Source organism: Bufo gargarizans, chromosome 6 (genome assembly GCF_014858855.1).
Source record: "Bufo gargarizans isolate SCDJY-AF-19 chromosome 6, ASM1485885v1, whole genome shotgun sequence".
Lineage (NCBI taxonomy): Eukaryota > Metazoa > Chordata > Amphibia > Anura > Bufonidae > Bufo > Bufo gargarizans.
This window is the reverse complement of record NC_058085.1, coordinates 76,779,997-76,785,007: the sequence shown is the minus strand read 5'-3', so window position 1 is coordinate 76,785,007 and position 5,011 is coordinate 76,779,997. Positions and strand designations below refer to the sequence as shown.

At 38.3% G+C, this 5,011-nt stretch overlaps 1 non-coding gene across 1 annotated transcript; it reads right to left on the bottom strand.

The window, feature by feature from the left end:
• Positions 1–499: 499 nt before the first annotated feature.
• On the bottom strand, positions 500–686 carry LOC122942731. The gene has a single exon (XR_006390672.1). It is a non-coding gene; the product is annotated as a U2 spliceosomal RNA (small nuclear RNA).
• Between the last annotated feature and the right edge of the window lie 4,325 nt (positions 687–5,011).

Below are 5,011 nucleotides of genomic sequence, written 5' to 3'. Positions count from 1 at the left end.
CCAGTTCAAAAGATCCACAAGAGGGAGACACAGGCAAACTTTACTTATTTATTATTACAGCACCAGAAAAGCTAAATGGTTGCATCCAGACAACTTGCTACAAAAATACAAAAGGGTCAATTCCCAGGAACAACTCAGCAGCCTGCCCAGGTGTGCGCAACAGGCCCAAATCAAAACCAAGGTGAGTGGAGGTCCAAACACTTCATTCAGGTGATAAGTAAATTAACCCATCAATTAAGCCATCAATCTTAATTGGATTTGGGGTGTGAGGAGACTGGCTGCCTGGGTTGCTTGGTGCTGGAACAAACCCACAGCTGATGCAATTAGGAGATTGACAGACTAGATGCAGCAGGAATGCAGAAAGCAGCACAGCACAGCCCTGACAGAGAAGCTGAAGTGCAGACTCCTGAGGCAGGACACAGCAACTTTCCACTTGCTTGCTGGAAGGATGCTTGCAATCCATCTCTCAAATTCATTCTGTTTTTATATACTGGAATAGAAGGGGTGCACCGGTCCTGGAGGTACTGCAATACCAGGTCAATGCGTGGAGTGGATAGAGCAAGCTCTTTTTCCATCTCCCTGTTCGAAAAATCCATTTAATATATGGTCCCCAGATAAGAGACGTATCAGATATTAAACTGTTAAGAACAGATTTTTTTTTTAAGTTGACTATCCCAAAGGGATATATTTTATTAAAATCAATCTTTACATAAGAAATTCATAATAAATTAATAAAACAGTTTTACAGAAACATATAGAATTAAGATATTATAATATTATATAATTGACCCCCATTCTCTTAAAAACCATATATGGCACATAAATGGAGCATTTTTCTTGTCTATTAAATAATATTCATACATTTCTTCTAAAACCATTTTTAAAACATTTTCTTCAGAAATAAGATCTTTTTTAAAACATAAAATATTTCTGGCCATCCACAGAGCCGCTTTAACACAGTTGGTGATCTTCCATGCCATCATCTTTTTAATCCTTGATGGGCATTCCAGACCTCCATAAAATACACCGTCCATTGTTAAAATCTTTAATCCAGAAATCTTCTTCATTAAGGGGAGCATTTTAGTCCATATCTTCTGTGCAAAATAACAATACCAAAATAGGTGAAAAACGTCCTCCTCCTCTCTGCATGCTCCCCTGGGACATTCTGCGGTGCTGGTCAATCCTCTTCGGTGCTGGAATACCCGGCATGGAAGACACTCGTGCACGCAGCTCCAGGCCAGGTCTTTCTGAGAATTAAAAAGATAATTAATATTAACTTCTTTCCATACTTGCTTCCATTTATTTTTGTTAAAATTTTTAATAGGAACCATTATCTTTTCGTCTTGAATTTCTTTTAAAATTCTTTTACTATTTTTTTAATTTTCAACCCTTTTTTTTACTTAAATTAAAAGAGGTCACTATTTTTTCGAAAATCTTATAAGAATTATGTAGGTTAAAAGCATATGGGGAATTTAAAACAGTTTCAAACCATTTGTTTTTCCTCATAAAATAACCAGTACCATAACGTAAAAAATAAGACCAATAATTTACTTTAAAAAGGGTATTAAAACACAAACAGAAATATTTTATTAAAAGGAAGGCTTTTATATCAGGAAGGTCTTTACCGCCTTTATGCTTGGGAAGTACAACCAAATCTCTCCGTAATTTGTCCATCCTAGAGCCCCCAAAAAAATTAAAACAAGCTTTGTTAACTTTTTTAAAAGACTATTAGACGGAGGAAAAACCATACTTAAATACATTAGAATCGGTAAAATAATTATTTTTATAATTAAAACCTTGCCTTCCATTGTTAACTTTCTCATATTCCACATGCATATCTTTTTGTTTATCTTTTCTGTTGCCGCCTCCCAACTCCTGAGGCCATCATTGGACTCACTGAAGGTGACGCCTAAAATTTTTACTGTTTCAGACTCAGGAATGTCAATGTCCTTTAAAATACAACTTTTATTAAAATTGACTTGAAAACCGGAGGAGCCGCAGAAGTGTTCAACTTGTTTGGAGGCTTTTTGGATTGACAGGGTGTCCCTACAGATTACCGCCACATCGTCCATGTACCCCACTACTTTGGCCTCTAGTCCCCCTCCGCCTGTCAGTGGGACACCACGTACCTGCTTGTCTTGTCTTGATTGAAAGAGTCTCTAGGGTGCAAATAAAAAGTAGTGGGGACAAGGGACACCCCTGTTTCTCTCCTGATTTTAAAAGGACATCCTGAGTCTTAAAACCATTGATTAAAATCTTACTTGTACAACGGTCATAAAATGCTCTCAAGGATTGTATAAAACCTTCTGGTATATCCATTTTTTTTAAAACCTGAAAAAGATAAAAGTGTAATACACGATCAAAGGCTTTTTCAAAGTCTAAAGATAAAATCGCCACGTTTCCCTTTCTCTCCTTGACATTATTATTAGCGTCTTTTAAAAGATTTAAGTTATCCCAAATACTTCTCCCGGGCACCACGCAAACCTGGTTCTGGTGTATTATTTTATAAATTATTTTTTTCAGTCTATTTGCACACAGTTTTGCCATTATTTTATAATCACAGCATAATAACGTAATCGGCCTCCAGTTTTTAATATCGGTTTTATCACCTTTCTTGTAAAGTAGGTTTACTTCCCCTTTTCTCCAGGAGCCCGGGAGAGATTTTTCCTTAAAAACTTCTGTAAAAAGATAAAACAAATTCTCTTTTAAAACGCCATAAAATGTGATATAAAATTCAATCCAGACCAGGAACTTTTACCTTCTTAAAACTTTTAATAGTTTCTAAAACCTCTTGTTCTGTTATATCCTGTAATAAAAATCCTTGAGAGTCATGATCTAAAACACTTTCAATCACCCTCAGTGAGTCCTTCATAAAATATTTATCTGTATTTTTGTCGTTAAAAAGCTCAGAATAAAATTTGTGTGCTTTCTTTAAATTACCCTTTATATTTTTTTCTCCCTCAAGCTCCTCAATCTGGGTACGTTTTTCTTGGATTTTAAAAAAAAAGTACCTGGAGCAGGTTTCGTTCTCTTCTAGGTGCTTAACCCTTGAGCGGAATATGATTTCTTTACCTCTCTTCTCCAGGCACTGAGATATTTTGCTATCTGTAATCTCTTTAGTCATGTCTATACCCAGATCTCGGAGCTTATACTGAGTCTGCAGACGGGTATTTAATTTTTCAAAGTAGTCTTTCTTTTCTTGGGCTTTATCTCTCCTCTTATTTATAAAAAAAGTTTTAATTTTCTTTTCCATTTTTTCCCACCATTCTGAAATGGGCATTTGGGGATTTCTTACCCGTCTGCAGCGCTTATAAACGGTGATAAAATCGGATAAAATCTTCGGATCCTTAAAAAGAGAGACATTCAGTTTTCATGTTTTTTTCTTTTTACCTCTACCATCATACTGTATCTTAAAAGATAATAACTTATGATCTGAAAATAAATTAGATAAAAGCTCACAACTAAAAGGCAGTATTTGATAAGAGCAGAAGATAAAATAAATTCTGGACTTACAGTTGATATTACTCCAGGTAACGCCGGCCTCTTCAGGTAAACCATTATTACATTTTTTTTTAAACGTCAGTGAGTCTTTAATCTAAAATTATATCTTTTAGCAGAGAGGAGGATCTGTCATAATTCCGACTCACCGCGTTAGAGAACCGGCGTTCCCCTCTTAAAATACAGTTAAAATCTCCTGCTAAAATCAAAGGTTCTGAGTCATTAATAAATAAAGGTAAAATTTCTAACATTTCTATTCTTTCTTTATCTGCTGAACCATAAAAATTTAAAAACTGCCATTTAACACCATCAATAAAAGCTTTTACTAATAAAATTCTCCCTGGTAAAATCTCACTCACAAGGTCAATTAAAACATTTCCCTTAAAAAAAATTGCGACACCTCCGGCCTTGCTTCCGTTTGACCCTGACCACACTGAGGGTCCATACTTCCAGTCTTCTTGATATTTTTTATAGTTTTGCTTATGGGGTACACAACACTCTTGTAAAAAGAAGACTGTAGCAGTAAAAACAGATAAATAATTAAAAAGGGCTACTCTCCGGGTTTTTGAGTGAACACTCCTGGTGTTAAGGGAAATACCTGTTAAAAAAGCCAAGGTAAAAGAATAAAAGGGGAGTTATTACCTTTTAAGATACCCAGACACAGCTTCAGACGGCGTCAGCGGGACCAGTGGTTTCACTTCCGCTTTCTTCGTTGTCACCACCAAAAGCCCCAGATGTCACCGTATTCATAGAACATGGAGAGGAGCTTCCATCGCTCAGCAGACGGCGCCTCTTCTGCATTTCAGATCGAGTCGATTGAAAGACTTTCAGGTATCGGAGCCGCGGCATCATTCCTCTCCCTTTCCGGGGCAGAGGTTTAATTTAGTACCATTTCTGGCACTGTGTTCTCTGTTATCACCATTCCGGTTTCTATTTCACCACTTGGGTGGGGAGGGATACTCTGTGGGAGCCTTCAGGATCAGCCCCATGTCCCCCAGTAGGCTTCCCCCTCTGGCTCTCCTTCACCGGCTCCACGCAATCCCTCCTTTTTTTAGACACCGCGGCTCCACCGGGATCCTCTGCGGCGCTTACCGGCTGACCAGGGACCAAGTGTGGGCCAGACGGATCAGCTTCATTCAGCTGGCCCCTCTCCGTATCTGGAGGGGGTTTGTCCGTCGGCTGACCACTGGACTTCGGCTTCTGTTTATTCCGCCTTGGTTCTCTCTGGTCACCTGGTTGGGGGGGTCCGCTGATAGTATCCATTTGTTCTTCCATACTTCTCTTTGGCTCCTCTCCTTGGGGTTGGTGTTCCGCTTGTTCCTCTGGTTGCTTCTGCCGTCCTGGCTGCGCCTTGGGTTTAGAATAGGGACAATTAAAAGAAAGGTGACCAAACTTTTGACACGAATAGCATTTTTTTCCGGCTGTACATTTACTTATACTAGCTCTTCTGTTCCTCCTTTGGTTCCTTCTCCGGCTCTTTCATCTTTAGAATATCTTCTTTGGAATTCCTCCT